At 46.3% G+C, this 19,679-nt stretch overlaps 1 long non-coding RNA gene across 1 annotated transcript in view; it reads left to right on the top strand.

The window, feature by feature from the left end:
* LOC147829879 (uncharacterized) overlaps positions 1-17,058 on the top strand; it is a 34,812-nt gene extending 17,754 nt beyond the window's left edge. The window contains exons 2-3 of the long non-coding RNA XR_015446228.1: positions 843-13,757; positions 15,040-17,058. This is a non-coding gene — a long non-coding RNA (uncharacterized LOC147829879). The remainder of the gene's footprint in view (positions 1-842; positions 13,758-15,039) is intronic.
* The last annotated feature ends 2,621 nt before the right edge of the window (positions 17,059-19,679 follow it).

The raw sequence follows: 19,679 nt of genomic DNA, 5'->3' as shown, positions 1-19,679 counted from the left end.
ATGAGAACACCTGCAGCAACCTTGGCAACACCATGGGGACTCCTGAGCAAGGGCTCTGAAGGTGGTCCAGGAGTTTAAAATGTGTCTTGGCTGGAGCTCCATACACACTATACATTTGGGCTTTTTCACTAAAAACAGAGGACACTGGCGTGCTAAGGTGTCCTGAAATGATTAAAGAGATGGCTATCTGTGGCCGTTCTGCCCTAGTCACTCTCTGAGCCTGAAGATCTTCCTCTCCATTCCTCATCCTGCCCCTCACGCATGACCAGGAGGCTCAGGCTCCAGCCACCCTCCAGAGACCCAGCAGCAGGCCCCCCTATGAACCTGGTCCACATGGAGATTCTAGCTCCTGCCTCCAAAAAAATATGCAAGAAAGCCCTCCAGCCAAGAAGGTCTATTGCTCAGCTTTCTGCTGAGAACCCAGCTTGGGACATCTTCATGGAAAACCTGAGCATCAGTGGTGTCCCCTGAGTTCCCAAGTCACAGAAATGTACAACTGGCATAGCCCTTAAAGACCATGTAGTCAAACCTCACAGAGAAACAGAAAGAAAGCAAAGGCCATGGTTATGGGCAGTCCCAGAGGCTCTGCCCCTCCCCAATCCCAGCCTTGTCCTCTGCTCCTGGAGCTGCTTCCTTCTCCACTACGCCCCACATCTACATCTGTGTCCAGTGGCCAGAGTCAGCAAGAATGACTTGAGTCACATCCTAGTCCCTTAGCTCCACATTGCCAAAGATACTGAACAAATTCAGAAAATGCCACATAAACCAAAGCCTCAGTGAACAGACTATTGGTGCTCTGATTGCTTAGGACATCCTCAAATTCTTTTTGTTCTGTTTTCTAGGAGGAGCAGGCAAATGACAAATCCATACTGGGGCTACTGGACAGCAGTCCTGGTGTCCAGGGCCCAGATGCACCTCAGCCTAAGCACTCCACCACCCCACATGCCCAGAGAACTGGGCCCTCAGGCACTGGGAGTCCTTCTGCGCAGCACGTTCTGGAACATGTGATCTCCGGCGGTCTCTGTCCCTAGCCCTCTGCACAGTGGATGGTCTCCCCTTCCTGCATCAGTAAATAAGCAGTGGGGAGCAGCTCGGTTCAGAGCCAATCATCGTCAATTACTCCTGGGCCAGCCCGGCACTGATGAGGGGTGACTGTGACAGATGAGGGGTGGTCACAGGAGAAAGAAGCCTGAGCTGCACCTGTTTTAGAAACTTTGATCTTCTTCCTGGCTTGTTCTGTGACAAAGGGCAAGCACAGCTTCTAAAGGCCCCACTTCCCAGGGACCCCAAATTCTGTAGGGCAGCTGTACACACCAGACACTGTGTGACACTGCCAGTCACATGAGGGCTGTCCAAGAGCACACAGGATGTGCTGGCTGGAAGCTGGTGAGGGGGAGAGGGCCCCATGCTCCCCCCTGCAACCCCTGCCCCCTACTCTGCTGTCACACTTCCTCCTGGCCACAGGAAGCCAGTGTTGGCTGAGCACCATGGCTGCGTGCCCCACGGCCACTGCTCCTGCTGACCATCCTGCCAGGTAGGTGTTGTCGAAACATCTTCCCAGAGGCAGCCACATCCCTTGTCCCAAGATCAACCAGCAGGGCAGAACTGGGTGAATACAGGGACTTTGTACGAAGTTAGAATTTAAAGAACACTCGGCCCTGCCTGTCTGTCAGGGAAGGGGGCTTGGAGTTGGGGGTGACAGCAGGAAAGATTAGATGGGCAGAGACAGAGATAGACAGACAGACAGATGAGAGGAGAGTCCATCGGGGGCAGAGAAGGGCAGCACAGGGTTACCAGCAGCGTGATGTCTGGAGAGACATGGTCAGCGTGGAAGGGAGCTGGCCTCCAGCTCAGACGTCCTGCACCTTGACCAGACTGCCGTGATCTTGGGTTGCTGGATTCACCCCTGAGCCTCACTTTCTCCTCATCTGTACAACAAAACTATGGATACCATCGTCATGGCAAGGAGAAATGACGTAGTGTTCAAGAAGGTACTAGCACACTGCTCTATAAATGCTGTCTCTTTCCAGGGGAGCAAAAGAGGCCCGGGCATCATCATTTCTTCTCAGGACAACTGGGGAAGGTTAGTTCGATGTCCCCAACAAGGGGCCCCAGACAAACCCTCCTAGGGCAATTAAGCCTTCAACAGCTCATTTGCATGCCTTGGCTGGAAACTGCCCAGCTTAGGAATGGAATGTTCCGGCCCCACGATTTGATTTTCAGATCACTTCCTTCTGAGCAGTAGTTTCCCCCTGAGCAGGGCCTGGCTGACTGAAAGAGGTGGGGAGGAGAGGGGCACCGCCTCCCTAGTCCCCTCACTGGCCCTGGTCCCAGAATGTGAGCGTACAGAGCAGAGGCCAATTTGGGGAGAGGGCAGGGTCCCTGCTCTGGGGGATAACTGATTGTGAGTGTTGCTGTTATCTCAAGTCTCGATCCTGTTTTTCACCCCAACGGGCTATCGCAGACTTCTGTCCCTGGGAAGGAAAACTGGCAGTGCCTCCGTCGTCCAGCTTTAGCAACTTTCCCTTGACCCTGAACTGTGCACCTGCAACCTCCTTTCCTGATAAAGCCAGCAGAGGGCGCCAGGAACCTGACAGGCCAGCGTCCAGGCAGAGGAGCAGCAAGTGCTCTGTAAAATGCAGGAGCTCCTAACCCAGCTCATCTGTTGGTGGCACCAGGGTCCCCCTGGCTGTGATCACTTCAGAGAATGGTCCATCCACCTGCACAAATGTCCTTCCACAAAAAGGGAGAGGAAGCAATGGACTTGCATGCATTTACCCAAAGCTGCATGTGAGGAAACTACAGAACTACAGCTCGGAGTGGTTAAGCTCCTGCCTGGCATCTCCAGCTTATAGCTGCCCCTACCTGGTTTTGAAACTGAATGGATTCTTTTTTTTTGGTGCTGAGCATGGAACCCAGGGCCTCACAGGCAAGGCAAGTGGTTTTCTGAGCTCCAACCCAGGCCCTGCTCAGACTCCTAATGCTGCTGTTCAGTCTACTTATGAGTGGGATGTCTTAGAACCCAGACACACCAGAAGAAGGGGGACTTTGGGGACATGTGGGCATGTCTGCATCCTCAGCCTGCTGGCCCCACCCAGTGCCTCTCCTACCTATCCTTCCACCCATGCTCTTCTCTCCCTCCAACTAAAAGGGCCAGACAAGAAACCTTTCTGACAAGGCCATCCTGTCCCCAGCCTGAGACCCCTGTGAACACAGTTACGCCTTCCACTCAGAGGCCGCTTAGTTGTGGAAATTGGCTCTGGTACAAAGACAAAATTCAAAGGATCACAGAATATCATGTACAATAGCCACACTGAATTCATGCTGGAAACTCAGCTCCATAAAACCTTGGTTAAGATTCTGTTGTCCACAGCTCCCTAAGAACAAACTTGAATGACAGGATTTGGGTGGCAGATGTGACACTCCTACAAATGGGCCGCCATAATAGAATAAGGGACAGCTCTGCTGATGTGTCCAGTGTGTACCAGAGCCCTTGGCTGAGGTGGGAGGGACCTTGGGTGTGTGCCAGGAAGCCCACCCCCTTTGGTTTTGGGTCAGTGAAGAGTGAGTTAGAGATGAGTGTTCTGTGCAGTAGCCACTGATTGCCAGGTAAGGCTGCATGGTGGCACAGTGACCATCCCCATTCACAGATGGAGAGGAGGAGAGGAGGCGCTGCTTAAAGGCTTGTGGCTTCTCAGTTGCTGCTCTGGTAGCCACCTCTCAGTGTCCATGCACTCAGCAAGAGCAATGACCACAGCAACTTCTCCAGCGTGGTCACCACATTAGTTTGTGTGACAAATTACCACCAACTGTGCAACCCTGCAGTTCTATAGGGCAGAATCTTCCTGGGCTAACATCAAGGTATGTGCAGGGCTAATTCCTCCCAGGGGTTTTAGGGGACAGTTCATTTCCTTGGCCCTGCTGGCTTCTGGCATTACCTACATCCTTTGTGTTATGGTTCTTTCTTCTAGCCTCAAAGCCTGCAGTGTGACATCTTCAACTCTCTTTCTCTCTCTCTCATGTCACTCCTCCCTGCCTATCTCTTGGAAAGACCCTGGAAAGACCTGACATCAGGCCACCCAGATAATCCAGGATCATCTTCTTATCTCAAGATGTTGACTGGCTCACATCTGCAAAGTCCCTTTGCCATGTGTGCCAGTCAGTTTTATGTCACTGTAACAAATTTCCTGAGATAGTAAACTGACAAAAGAGGAAAAGTTTGTTTCTGACTCCAAGTTTTGGAGATTTTTGTCCAGCTGGTTGGCACCATTGCTTTGGGCTTGTGGTGGGGTGGCACATCAAGGCAGAAGTGTGTGGTAGAGCAAAGTCTGCTCCCAGCTGGTCATGGCTAGGACATGTAAGAGAGGAAGAAGAGGGGCTGGATCCTGCAGTCCCCTCAAGCCATGCTCTCAGTGGCATAAGGTCCTCCCACTAGACCCCACCTCTTAAAGAGTCCATCAGCTCCCAGCAGTGCCGCACTGGGGGATTCATGGACCTTTGGAGACATCCAGATCCATGTGATAGCACCATAGGAAGTAATGTATTCTAGGGCCTGGGGATTAGGACTTGGGAGGCCATGGTTCTGCCTACTGCGATCACCCTTTAGGTTAGGAAGAAAAGCCTCAGCAAATAAGCTGAACTTAGGGGTTGATGGAGTCCTTGGAACTTGGCCAGTTTGATCTCCTTGCAGGCTGAGTGAAGAGGTGGGGGAGGATGCATCCCTTGTGAAGACAGAGGAGCTGCAACACTGAGACTGGCTGGTGGCCACTGGCTAGTGGTTCTCCTTCCTGCTGGCTCACTCTGAGATTCCTCTCACTTCTGGTGCTGTTAGTCACTGATTCCCAGCGTTCCTTCATAAAGCTTTCTCTTCATGAGAACATAAAGAGTGAGCAGTGTCCAAAGCTCCCCATAAACATCTGAGTCAGGACAGCACTGCACCAGATCACAGCATCACTGCATGATTTGTGCATCACTGCATGATTCATGCATCACTGTATGATTACTTGCAGTGGGGTGGCAGTGGGAAATCCACTGAGAAGGCCACCCTAGAGAAGCCTGACTCCACCCCCTCTGGTAGAGTCCAACAAATCAGAGGCCCGGGCATGGCCTCTGTGGTTCTGGTGGCTGGTGGCATCCTGTGCCTGCAGATGGAAGGTGCTTCCCACAGAGGCATTTGCTTTGAGAAGCTCACCTTTCTCCCCTGCTCAAGAGGGTTTGGTGGGGAGATGCAAGCCACGGAAGGAACGGAGTCAGGGATTCTGTGTGTGTGGCTACAGAGCCTGGCTGCCCTGAGATGTTGAGGCTGCCCAGGTAACCTGGAAGAGAAAGCATCAGCACCCCCCCCCCCCAAGATGTGGACAGAAGGACTCCAGCCTGGGAGGGATGAATGTGGCCCTTGCCCCTTTGAACTTTGAGTTCACCTCTGCAAAGCCTGTGTACCCTAGTGGAACCTTCCACCATCACAGAGAGGCAGCACCAAGGTTGTAAACCATGTCTACCCCTAAGGTCTCATTTCATCCTCAGGCGAGACCAAGGTTGATGTGCCCTGCTCTGGACATGGCCTTCCTAGTCCCGGTGCCCAGGACACCTCCTAAAAGCAGAGGGTCAGAGTTACAAAAGCTTGGGCTATGTATCCCACAACCAGCTGCCCCGTGCCTGGGATTCCCTTCTGAGACCCTGCTGAAAAGAAGCCCGCTGAACTCCTGTAGGGCTGGAGGTGACCCTCACCCTCAGCCTGCACTGCCACCTGCTGGCCACCTGGGTTTGGGGCTCCTCGGAATGAAGAGCTGGGGATAAGGGAGTAGTTCCCCTGTCCTCAAGCAGCTTTGAGGCTGTGGACTTGCAATTTCCAGCTCTGCTTCTCCTGCACCCAGGATGAGGTCCTGAACCCCCACTCCAGGCTGTGACGGACCCACTATATTTCTCCTCTTTCCTCAGATGCTGTAGGTTTGCTGAGAAGCATTTGTTAGCATAACTCACATGGAGGGGCTATGGCTGAGGCTGACTTGACTTAGCATACTTTGTCCAGGCCATTTGAGAAAAAAAATATTTGAATTGAAGTAGAACAACGTTTATCCCAAAGAAATGATTTTCTAACGGTGGGATTTCAGGCAGTGCACTGGTGCTTTGGAGAGGTGGAATGTTTTCCTTGATCTGCAGCTTACCCTGAGTGTACAGGTCGTGCTGGTGAGATGGGTATATGATGTCTGCCAATTCAGAATGTCATAAAGCAATATAGAATTTGAGTGGCAGGGACCTAGACACCCTTCTTTGTACAGATAAATTCATGAATAGGGGCGATTATCCCATAGGAAACAGACTAGAAGAATATTTGCTTCCAACAGGTTTATGTATAGGTAAATTCCTGGATGACAAATGTTTCTAAACACTTAAAATGCTAAACTTTTTACTCTGCTCCCAATAATTTCATTCTATGAGGTCTCGATGGCCCAATTCTGATATTTGCTGTTTCTGCTGCTCCTGGCTTATGGTGGACTGTTTTCTCATGTTGTTAGCTCAGTCTTTACTGCGAGTTGATGTTTCACTGATCCTAATCTGTGGGAATCCCAGGGTTCTCGGTTGAGGGTCAGACCTCCAGAGAGATCTGTGTTTGTTTCTACCGGGAGCCCTGGGGTGCTGCTATCTAGAAAACACACTAAAATAACCCTCAGCTTGGCCACCCTTCAGAGAGTGTAACCCAGACCCCATGGGCTTCTGTTTTAAATTTCCAGTGGGGATGGGGAGAGGACAGACTCCTTCTCCACCAGCATCTTCTTTCTCCTGTCTTTCTGTCTTCTCTAGACAGAGCTGAGCTTGGGACATGCAAGTTTCTTGTTAGTTCATTTTTCTATCCAGTGAGGATGTATCTCTTCAAGGAGTCCAGCTTTTTCTAAGGATCTCAGTCCTGACATCCCACCTTTCCTTCTGAATAGCTCTTAAAACCAGTGGCTGTAGGTTCCAGGTATTTTCAGGTTCTCCCAGGACAGCCCAGTGTTGGAGATCACTTATCTCAGCTTTCAACTCCTATGGCTTCCCCTAATCTTATACTTTCAGGCACTCACTTAAAGTGACATTTGTTTTATTTTTATCGACAGATCTAGGTATTTGTAGTGCAATCTATTTTTCCTTTCAGTATATCTAGTCTAAAAGAAAAAGTTCTAATTTTATTTTTAAGTGTTTAAATATTTACCACATTAAATAGTTTAACTAACTATGAAACTGAGGAGAACACAGTCTACACAGGAAACCAATTTCATTTCTGACACCAAAATGCAAATGCCCAGGTTTGATAATTTGCTGCAAAGACTCACAGAGCTGACTGGACGATGTTACCTTTACATGATGCTCCAGGATACAGATTAGCACCAGCCAAGGGAAGACACACACAGGTAGAGGCCAGGGGCCACCTACTGCAGAGGTTCTGTCATCCTCTTCCCTGGACTCAGCCTGCTTCTCCTGTATTGATGTGTGACTGTGCAGAAATCTGGCAACCAAGGAAACTCATGTGAGCTTCGGGGCTCAGGGCTTGAACAAAGCTTGATCACATGGGCTTGGTTGATTGCCCACATGGTTGACTCAGACTCCAGTGCCCAGCCCCTCTGGCTGTACTCAGAGCACCTGTCTGACATCACATTTTTGGTCTCTCTGCTGTCAGTTCTCATGTTCAATCACACTGTTAGCCATCCAGTGTGACCCAACTGCCCCAGCAACCAGAGACACTGTCCTGCCTGATATTCCAGGGGCTTAGAGATCACCTCTTGGAGGCTAAAGCCTTGTCTTGGGCACGATTAAATTCCTTGCTACAGATCACAGTATTCTATAGTTTTTGTTTTGATTCATCTCCTGAGAAAGAAGCCTCATGAGGATGACATTCACTGAGTTTTTCCTCTCTACCATATTCCAGATGGACAACTGGCCTGAGTGCAGCATTCCTGATAACATGTTAACATTTCATAACTTCAGGCCCTGGATGCTGCTCTGGGAGGGTCTGAGGCTGGCCTGCTCCCAGCCCCGGACTCACTGCCCTCCACCACAGGGAAACTTGTCCCCATGCCCGAATGTGCAGATGTCTCTCTTCTCTATCTCTCTTTCTGCTAGTACTGGATATTGAACCCAGGGCCTTTGCACAGAACTATATTCCTACCCCTTTTATTATTTTTAACTTTGATACAAGGTGTCACTATGTCCCTAAGTTACCCAGACTGAACCCAAACTAGTGAGCCTCCTGCCTCAGTTTCCCAGAGTGCTGGGATTACAGGTTTGTGCTACCATAGCCAGCTAGAGGATTATTTCTTGATGTTCAGTAGAATTATTGGGAATGTCTTGTGGACTCGGTTATACATTTTTTTTTTTTGGTACCAGGGATCAAACTCAGGACCCTGTGCTTGTGAGGCAGGCAGTGGCACCACTGATCTAAAGCCCCGGCCCCTATACATTTTTAAAAATTTTATTGGTACATTTTAGGTACACAATATAATGACATTCATCATTGGAAATTTGCACCTTTACATAGTCTCTCTTGGTTCTTATTTTTCCCCCTTCCCCTGCCCTCCCTTCAACCCCTCCATCCCTGCCTATTTACAAAGACTTTGTTTCCATTTTTCCATTTTCTCATATTAATTCCATTCCCTTCTTTCCTTTCCCCTACCCCTCCCACTTACCCTTCCCCTTTGCCCCTTTTCTTCCTATTTCACATTGTCTATTATACCTTTTAGTCCTTATTTACACTTTCCATTTCTCACTCTAGAGAAAGTATTCGGTATTTACACATGTTTGTCCTGTTTATTTCACTTAAGAGAATCGCCTCAATGTGCATTCATTTAGCCAGAAATGTCTCTAATTTCTCATTTTTTCTGGCTGAGTAGAACTCCATTTTATTTAAAAAACCACATTTTCTTGATCCAGTCTCCAGTTGATGGGCATTTGGGCTGTTTCCAAGTTTTAGCTATTACAAACTGAGCTGCTATGAACATGGGTATGCATATATCACTGTGATATGATTCTTTTAATTCTTTGGGGAAGATCCCCAGCAGGGGACTAGCTGGGTCAAATGGAACTTCCAGTCCTAGTTCTTTGAGGTATCTCCATACTGATTTCCACAGTGGATGCACCAGTCTACACTCCCACTAGCAGTGGAGCTGTGTTCCTCTTTCCCCACAGCCCCACCAGCATTCGTTATTGTTTGATTTCATGATAGCAGCCATTCTTTCTGGGGTGAGGTGGAATCTCAGCATTGTTTTCATTTGCATCTCTCCAATGACCAGTGATGTTGAACATTTTTTCATATGTTTATTTGCTATTTCTACTCCTTTCCCTATACATTTTTATGAGAGCATGTTAATAATCAGTGTGGTGAGGTTCATTTTGAAAAATTAGTACATACATATTGTGAGACCAGGATGTACCCACGAAACGGCATCTTACAAAATGCCATCTTGGCCTGTAGATGAACTCTCCTCATACCCCTCCCTTATAAAGTAGACGTATTCGTAACTGCTTGTTCTGCTTCTCTAAACTTGCTTCATCACTTCTTAGAAGGAGATAGTGCCTGGTGCCCTCCCTCCACTGTAAAGTGCCCTAATCTGCTGAGTTGTGAGAAATATTTTTGCAACTAGTCAAAAACATGTCAACCTCCCCTTGAACTTGTCTTCTTAAAATAACACCTATAAAAGCTATGTTGCTATAACATCTTATATAAACTGTGCTGTTCTAGGATTCAGGACTTCACTTTGCTTACGGAGTGGAGTCCACACATGTGAATAAACTCCTTTTAACTTTGTCTTTCGTCCCAGTGTTTGGTGATTTACCACCTCGCTTGGTACAACAATTTTGGAGGCCCCAGCGAGATCTCACCATCAATTGGTGACTTCTGTCTGGTGGACGGCCCCTGTCTCAGGCCTCTGTGGCCTGAGAGAGGCCCGGGGAGGCCACCCTGACCATTTGATCAGGGCCCTGGGGGCTTGGGTCTTGAGTGGAAGATTCAGGTCATTCCAGCAATACTGAGAGGAGTTTATCTGGAAAACCTCTGGAGGTCAGGTAAGAATCATGATTCTCAGTTGTCAGTTGATGGATCCAAAAGAGGTTGAAAGGGAAGTCGGACACGATGTAATTCCCGCGCCCAGGGCTGATGACAGGAAGCCTTCTGGTCAGTTTACCCCAGGGTCTGGATTGTCTGTCTAAATATTTGTGGGTATAGTTTGTCTAAATTTCTTTGTATCTGTTGTCTGTTGTCTGTTGTCTGTCAGCTTGCTCTGAGTGCCTTTTGCTTCCAGTTTTGTTTTACAGAGAGCCATGGGATCTGGATTGTCTACCCCATCAACCCCCCTTAAGTGTGTTCTACAACATTTGTCACAAATTTATACCCCACAGAAAGCAGATGAATACGACATCAAATTCTCAAAAGGAAGACTCCAGACCCTGTGTCAACTAGAGTGGCCATCATTTGGGGTGCAGTGGCCGAGTGTGGGAAGTTTCCATATTCGGACTACCCGGCAGGTTTGGAACAGGGTCACAGGGAAGGGAGGGCCTCGTCATCCCGACCAGTTTCCCTATATTGATGTGTGGATGGACCTCGTAGAGGACCCTCCTCCCTCCCTTGATTGCCCGGGCTTGAGACACAGGAGGTTTGTGGAAGATAAGATTCACAACAGACGAGGACAATCTGAAATAGTTCTTGTCACCAAGCCCCTTCCAAAGTGCAAGGTTTTTCACTCACCTTCAGATTCTGTCCCCTGTGATTCCTCTGTCCCCTCTGTGCCACCTGATTCCCTATCCCCTCCTCATACCCAGTCAGGACAGTCCTATGAGTCTCAAGGGGCAACCAGCCAGGTAATGTCCACTGTCCTTCCTTTAAAACAGGTTGAACCAGGTGGAGGATTCATCTATGTTCCTTTCACTACTAGTGACCTTTATAATTGGAAAAATCAAGTTGCTCCTTTTTCAGAAAAACCCCAGGCTTTAATTAATCTTCTAGAGTCTGTTTTCCATACTCATCAGCCCACCTGGGATGACTGTCAACAACTTCTCCATACCCTCTTCACCTTGGAGGAACAGGACTGAATTTTTCAGGAGGCTGTCAAGGTGGCCCTAGGTCTCAACCCCAATCCTGGCCCTGGTACTCTGGCTTATCTGCAGAGAGCAGAGGCTGAAGTGCAGACCCAACAATCGGATTGGGACCCCAACACAGTTGCAGGTAGGAGCGACCTGGCCAGTTACCGCCAGCACCTTTTGCAGGGACTCCGCCAGGTGGCTAGGAAGCCGACTAATCTGACTAAGGTGAGTGAGGTAAAACAAAATAAGATGGAGTCCCCCACAGCTTTCCTGGAGTGCCTCCTAGAGGTGTATCGGGTCTATACACCCATTAATCCTGATGCTCCAGAAAATGCAGCCATGATAAATCTGGCTTTTGTGTCACAGTCGGCCCCAGATATTAGAAAGAAACTTCAGAGATTGGAAGGGTTTGAGGGAAAAAACAGGTCTGAGCTCCTGAGCATAGCACAAAAGGTTTTTAACAACTGGAATTCCCCAGAAGAGACAATCTCCAAATGGCTAGGAAAAGTTACTATTGCCACCCTCAAAAACTATGAGACAAGTAAACAGACTGGGAGACCTAAACCGGAGAGACTCCCACGGCCTAGGCTTGGAAGGGACCAATGTGCCTATTGCAAACAGACTGGACATTGGAAAAGTGAGTGCCCCCTCAAGAAGGAAAAAGAGGGACAGGACCAGAAAAAGACACAGGAGGTCCTAACCTTTGAAGATATGGAATAGGAAAGTCAGGGTTCATTCAAACTGAGCCCCCGTGAGCCCATGGTAAAATTAAAAATCGGGGGCTCACCAACTAATTTTCTGGTAGATACTGGGGTGGCCCATTCAGTACTGACTAAACCTTTGGGAAAATTGACAACACAAGAGACTTTGGTACAGGGGGCTACCAGCAAGGGCGCTCAAGTTTGTAAATGGACAACTGCATGAATGGTAGACTTGGGTCACAGACAAGTGACCCACTCCGTTCTGGTGATTTCAGAGTGTCCATACCCCTTGCTTGGTAAAGATCTGCGAAGAAAACTGGGTGCAACAACTACCTTTACAGAGGAAAAGGCAGACCTGAAACTAGGTATCCCACAGGGGACCATCAAAGTTATGGTGACTTGTCCATTGGCTTCCAAATACCTGATGCTCTCAGAACCAGAGGACAACTCAGCTGGGCTGATTGGTGACCTACAAACAGAGTTTTCACTTGTGTGGGCTGAGACTAATCCCCCTGGGTTAGCTGGCCATCAAGTTCCAATAGTGGTAAATCTAAAATCCAATGCCCAGCCTGTTTCTGTCTGACAATATCCTATCAGAAAGGCGGCAAGAGAAAAGATTTGGACACACATCAACCGACTCCTAGATGCTGGAATCTTAAAGCTGTGTCAATTGCCTTGGAACACCCCACTCCTGCCCGTCCAAAAGCCCGGCACTTCTGACTAGAGACCTGTCCAAGACCTCCGGAGGTAAACAAAAGAACTGAGACTGTACACCCCACTGTGCCAAATCCCTACACCCTGCTGAGCCTCCTGCCCCCCCCCCCAGCGACAAGTCTACACTGTGCTGGACCTCAAAGATGCCTTCTTCAGTCTGCCATTGGCCGAGGTGAGTCAGCCCTTTTTTGCCTTCGAATGGGTGGATCCCGAAGGACGGTACTCGGGACAGCTGACTTGGATGAGATTGCCACAGGGGTTTAAAAATGCTCCCACCCTGTTTGATGAGGCTCTAAATAAGGACTTGGCTCTGTTCAGAGCGTCTCATCCTGAAGTGACCCTTCTCCAGTATGTAGATGACCTTCTAGTAGTGGCTGATAATCAGGACACCTGTATGGCAGGTACAAAGGACTTGCTTGGATTGTTACAAAAATTGGGTTATTGAGTGTCAGCCAAAAAGGCTCAGATCTGGGCCTCCCGGCTCACTTACCTTGAGTATGAGATTGATGAGGGCACCCGACAACTGTCTCAGAGACAAAAACAAGCTATATTACAGATCCCAACACCCACCACAAACAGACAGGTGCAAGAATTTTTGGGAACTGCTGGTTATTGCAAACTCTGGATTATAGAGTTTGCAGAGATTGCAAAGCCCCTATATACAGCCACAGCTGGAGGAAACACACCCTTAGTGTGGACAGAGACTGAACAGAGGGCGTTTGAGACCTAGAAACAAGCCCTTGTTCAGGCACCAGCTTTGGCCCTCCCAGACATCGGAAAATCTTTCCAATTGTTTGTGGCTGAGAAAAATGGAGTGGCAAAAGGGGTCTTTACCCAAACCTTAGGACCCTGGAAAAGACCTGTGGCATACTTATCCAAAAGACTTGATCCTGTGGCCAATGGCTGGCCACCCTGCCTCAGAGCCATTGCGGCAACAGTCTTCCTTGTAAAGGAGGCAGACTAACTAAACTTGGGTCAGGGGCTCATGATCAGTGTACCACATGCAATGTCCTCCATGTTGCAAGGAGGATCTGAGCGATGGCTGTCAAATACCAGACTGACTCAATATCAAGTGCTCCTGATTGACCAGCCCCAGCTCAAGTTCACAAAGGCCACTACCTTAAACCCCATGATCCTGCTGCCTGCCTCAGCCCCAACGACCCCTCTACATGACTGCCAGGAGACCCTCCAGGACATAACCACAACTGGACCTGATCTGCAGGATGTGCCCCTAAAAGACCCTGAGGAGACATTCTTCATGGATGGAAGCAGCTTCATCGAACAAGGAGTCAGGTATGTGGGGGCAGTGGTGGTGGATGGCCAGGGAGTGGCAAGGTGGGCTGCTGCTCTGGGATCTGGAACTTCAGCCCAATGAGCAGAACTGATGGCTCTTACTCAGGCCTTAAACCTGGGTGAAGGGAAGGTTGTCAACATCTATATGGATGGTCGGTATCCCTTTGCAACTGTACATGTTCATGGAGAAATATATAAAAAACGGGGCCTGCTTACATCAGGAGGGAAAGACATTAAAAACAAACATGAGATTCTAGCTCTACTAGAAGCAGTATGGAAGCCTAAATTAGCGGCGATAATACACTGCAAGGGTCATCAGAAGCCCTGGAGGCCATAGGAAATCAAAAGGCTGATCTAGCTGCTAAATTGGCTGCCAGAAAACCAGTGGGGACAGCCCCCACCCTGCCCCTTAAAGCTTTTCCTGAGCTGCCGGCTATGCCACACTATTCATCAGAAGAAGAAAAACAATACGCCCAGGTAGGGGCTGTACGAGGTAAAAATGGATGGTGGAGTCATCCTGAAGGCTGAGTTTGCTTGCCTCAGGTTCTTGACCGCCAGCTAATTCAACAGATACACCAGTTTACTCACCTAGGAGGAAAGAAACTCAGACAATCGATAAGTTCCAGGATTTTAACCCCTAAGTTGGCTGCCGTGGTCCAGGATGTTTGTGCCCAATGCCAGGTGTGTGCCCAGGTAAATGCCAAAGCAATGCTCAGAGGTGAGGGAACCCAATGCTGAGGTGAGCATCCAGGGGAAATTTGGGAATTGGATTTTACTGAAGTCAAGCCCAGCCGCGGATATAAGTACCTGTTGGTTTGGGTAGATACTTACTCTGGATGGGTAGAAGCCTTCCTGACTAAAGGAGAGACGGCTATAATAGTTAGTAAAAAGTTGTTACAGGAGCTCATCCCTCAATTTGGCCTCCCCCATGCTCTGGGGTCTGACAATGGCCCGGCCTTCACGGCCAAGGTATCCCAATTGGTGGCCAAAGCCCTCAACATTGATTGGAAACTTCATTGTGCCTATTGGCCACAAAGTTCAGGGCAAGTGGAGAGGATGAGCTGTACCTCAATAGAAACATTAATTAAGTTTGTTTTGGAAACCAGAGGAAGCTGGCCAGACCTCCTCCTGCTGGCCCTCTTGTGGGCTAGGTGCACTCCTTATATAAAAAAGCTAACTCCTTATGAAATCATGTTCAGGAGACCACCTCCCTTACTGCCGAGGGTAAATTTGGAAAATGTATCAGAATGTGAAAATCATACTTTGTTGAATTCTTTAAAAGCCCTCCAGGTAATCCAACAGGAGCTGCGGAATTGAGCTCAGGAGGCCAGGCCAGCCCCTCAACCTGAGGTCGTCCATCATAAATTTCAGCCTGGAGATCTGATACTGGTAAAGAGACATTCATCTAAGGTTTTGGAGCCACATTGGGAAGGGCCTTTCCAAGTGATCTTGACGATACCATCTGCTGTGAAGGTCGTGGGGGAGACACCATGGATACATTACTGCCACATCAAAGTAGCTCCTGAAGACACCCCAGAGGTCAAATGGAAGATCATCAGTCAACTGGACGACAAAAAGTTAAGACTAAAAAAGGACAAATGATGCTTGCTGTATTGACCCGTAATTCAATATTTGTTATGATCATTATTTTTAAGTCATTATTTTCTGAAACATAGGCAATATTACCCCAAAGACAATTAGATGTTACTGGTAATGTTTGGATTCAACTGGCACAATCACTTAATCTGTCTGAGTTCTGTTTAAATATAGATGTAAATTTCCATTACATACTAGGGAGTTGTCTCATCCCAGTATGTACTTCCTTAAATCTGATACAGCCTTACACCCTTTTAAAGACATCTCAGGAAAAAATCTTTCGTATGAAGATAGTTACAATTGGGGAACCCCTTCTTATTTTAAACCAAAAAATGCTATTAAGTTATATACACCTCGGGTGATTATGTTGAATCATACACAATGTGCTTTGTATAAAAATTGTACTACAAGATGTCTAAGATTAAAAAGATCAGAAAAATTGACCTGTTATGAAGAACAAGAGATCATATATGGTGAGGGTTATATACCCTTACCATTAGGATGGTTTTATACATGTGAAGGGGTAATGTTTAATTATATTCCTGCCTACTTGTCTGAGACCCGATGCTGCTTAAATCGATTGGGTGTGATATTGCCAGATCGAACTGATTTGATAGTGCCCAACAGAGTTAAACAATGGTCACCCTATACTGAACCAGGATGTGATGATGATGTAGGTCTTTTAACAGATACAGAAGTAGTATCTATGATAGTATCTGTGGTTGCTCTGCCTTCCGTAGGGGTTCATGCTGAAAAGGCAGTACAAAAATTGGCATGTAAGGTGGTCAAAGGTTTAAATGCCACCTCATCTGCATTGACATTGATTAATTAGGAATTACAAGAACATCGACAAGCCATACTAGACAACAGGGCAGCAATAGATTACTTGCTCCTACTTCATCATCAAGGATGTGAAAAAGTAAAAAATATGTGTTGTTTTAATATGACCGACAACAGCCCAGGGATACAAGAAAAAAATAAAACAATTAGAAAAGTTGGCAGAAAAAGTACACAATGAAAACTTGGGATGGGATTTGTTCCACTGGTTAACTCAATGGTTGCCTGATATGCAATGGTTAAAACAGCTTTTTCTTGTGGTCATAGTTGTGATTGTACGCTTATTATCATGTTGTTGCATGCTGAAGGTTATAACCCGGTATGTGTCCAAACAAATAGATAATGTGAAAATCATGTTGTTAAGCCATATGTATGAACCATTGTCCCAAGAAGAGGAAGGATATTATGTAGAGCTGAGATGTAGAAATGAGATGATGAATCAAAGGTTTGATTCTGTACAAAAAACAGTGGGGATTGTGAGACCAGGATGTACCCATGAAATGCCATCTTATGAAATGCCATCTTGACCTGTAGATGAACTCTCCTCATACCCCTCCCTTATAAAGAAGATGTATTAGTAACTGCTTGTTCTGCTTCTCTAAACTTGCTTCATCGCTTCTCAGAAGGAGATAGTGCCTGGTGCCCTCCCTCCACTGTAAAGTGCCCTAATCTGCTGAGTTGTGAAAAATATTTTTGCAACTAGTCAAAAACATGTTAACCTCCCCTTGAACTTGTCTTCTTAAAATAACACCTATAAAAGCTATGTTGCTATAACATCTTATATAAACTGTGCTGTTCTAGGATTCAGGACTTCACTTTGCTTACGGAGTGGAGTCCACACATGTGAATAAACTCCTTTCAGTTTTAACTTTGTCTTTTGTCCCAGTGTTTGGTGATTTACCACCTTGCTTGGTACAACACATATTTTCCTCATTTTCAATCCTCCTTCCCCTCATCCTCAATTTCCTTCCCCTTCTCCAAAAGTCTATCATCTAGTTTCCTGTAATCTCACCTTTATTTTATTTATTTATTGTTAGGGCTTAGATCTAAAATCTGCCTCAGAAGCATCACTTGTTTGGAAGGTGATTTGATCATGGGGTGCATGATTCTAGAGAAGAATTGGAAGGATGAATTTCAGATTAGTGGTTCCTGGAGTTGGGTCTTTAATTTGAGAGATCTCAAATTGCCATAGTCTCTCCTTCTGGTAATATAGGGAGTTCTGATAGTCCAGGTATGCTCTGATTTGATTATCCTAATTCACCACTTGTGAGACACAAGATATCTATAGATATATAGATATATAGATATATCTTTTGAACATTTTTGGAAGAGTGAGAAATATAATGCTGGCTGATTGATCCTAGTATCTCTGGACAAACTACTAAAAGAAAATAATGAGTCTGAAGATTCAAATTCCCAGCTCTCGACAGACATAAAAATCTAAAGCCTTATAAGTGTGTTTTGAAGGAGAATTTTCCCTCCTCTAGCCATAGGGCTGAAATTGCTGAAAACCAAACAGCATACTTATGACTAGCTGAATTACAGTGCAAATTTAATACTCAGCCTCAAAGAGTGTCTGCAGTTAAAGTGAGGCCACTGATAGGAAAATAATGGGATTCCTATAAATTGTGATGGAAATATTTTAGAGGAACCTAATGAGCCTGGAGACATTGAATTCCTAAATTCTGATGAGATTGTTGTGTCAAAGGAGGGTATTTTCCCATCCTCAATGGCAGAGGGATCAGCACCCTCAACCACTGAAGTGTTGGCCTCTCCTCCTGTACCTGAGGAAACTTATTCTGTGGTTCAGTAGGAAGCAGTAATGACTTTCCCTGATGCAGTTACCAAGTAAGACCATGCCAAGGCTCCTCAGGATCCACCATTACCACCCCACTCCTGGTACCTAAATCTGCATTAAGATTCTCTAGATGAACAGAATCAATAGAAAGTATGTGAAAAATATCTAATAGAAACTATATAGAAGAAAGAAGTGTGCCCATTTGGAAGAGCTCCAGTCCAGCAAGTGCATCCTCTGCTGTTGTTGCCTTCAGACATCCATCTCCAGGTTCTCCAGCCTTCCAGTGCAGACTCTTAGGCCCACATGGGTGACTCTCCAGTGAGTGTTCAGGCCTCTGACCTTGTACTGGTGTTGTGTCCTTGGTCCCTCTTGTTCTAAGGTTTCTATCTTGCACTGAGCAGCTGTGGGATCCTCTGGCTTTCTGGCATGCGGACTGCCATTGTGGACGCTCCCACCTCCAATTCTGTGATACTACTCAGTAAATCCCCTTGCATAATTATACACATTTTTCTTGATTCTGTTCCTCTAGAGAACCTTTATTTATTTATTTATTCATATAAGAGAAACCACAAATGAGTGGCTTATTTTCCTTAATACAAGGACCTCCAATTCCATCTATTTTTTCCTGAAAATGATGATTTCATTCTTCTTTATGGCCAAACAATATTTCTTTGTGTATATATGCCACTTTTTCTTTACCCATTCATCTGTTGATGGGCATCTCAGCTGTTTTCACAGCTTGGCCAATGTGAATTGTGTTGCTATAAACATGGGTAAGCATGTGTCACTATAGTAAGATGTCTTTCATTTGGGAATATACACAGAAAAGGTATATCTGGATCAAATGGTGTTTGTATTTTTAGATTTTTGAGGAATTTCCATACTGGTTTCCATAGTGGTTATACTAGTTGACATTTCCACCAACAATGTAGGAGAGTTCCTTTTCCCCACATCCATACCAGCATTCATTGTTTCTTGTATTCCTAATGATACCCATTCTGACTGGGATGAGAAGAAATCTCAAATTAGTTTTGATTTGCATTTCCCTAAAGATGTTGAACATTTTAAAAAAATTGTTCAAAAGTACAATTGGCCATTTGCACTTCTTTTGAGAAGTGTCTATTCAGTTCATTCCCCCATTTTTGACTGGGTTATTTTGGGAGGTTAATTTTTAAAGTTCTTTGTGTATTCTAGAGATTAATCCTCTATCAGAAGTGTAGTTGGCAAAGGTTTTTCTCCAATTCTTTAAGATTTCTCTTTACTCTGTTGTTTGCTGTGCAGAAAATTTTTAAGTTGATGTAGTCCCATTTGTTTATTCCTGCTATTGTTTCTTCTGCTATTGGAGGCCTTTTTGGGAAGACTTTGCTTGTGCCTATGACATCAAGCATTTCCCTTTTGTCATTGTTTAGCAATTTCAAGTTTTCTAGTTCTATATCTGGGCCTTTTATTTATTTTTAGTACAGAGTGAAAGATAAGGATTTAGCTTAAATCTGCACGTGGATAGTCAGGTTTCCCAGCCCCATTTGTTAAAGAGTTGGTCTTTTCTCTAGCATATGTTTTTGATCCCTTTGTCAAAAATAACCTAGCTGTAGGTGTATGGGGTTGTTTTTGTGCTTTATGCTCTATTCCATTGGTCTAACTTGCCTGCTTTTGTTCCAGTATCATGGTGTTTTTGTTACTATGGCTTTGTA

This window comes from Heterocephalus glaber, unplaced genomic scaffold (assembly GCF_053883595.1).
Source record: "Heterocephalus glaber isolate CG9 unplaced genomic scaffold, H.glaber_assembly_v1.0 deba00000347, whole genome shotgun sequence".
Lineage (NCBI taxonomy): Eukaryota > Metazoa > Chordata > Mammalia > Rodentia > Bathyergidae > Heterocephalus > Heterocephalus glaber.
The sequence above is the reverse complement of the archived record's forward strand: the minus strand, read 5'-3'. Positions and strand labels throughout refer to the sequence as shown.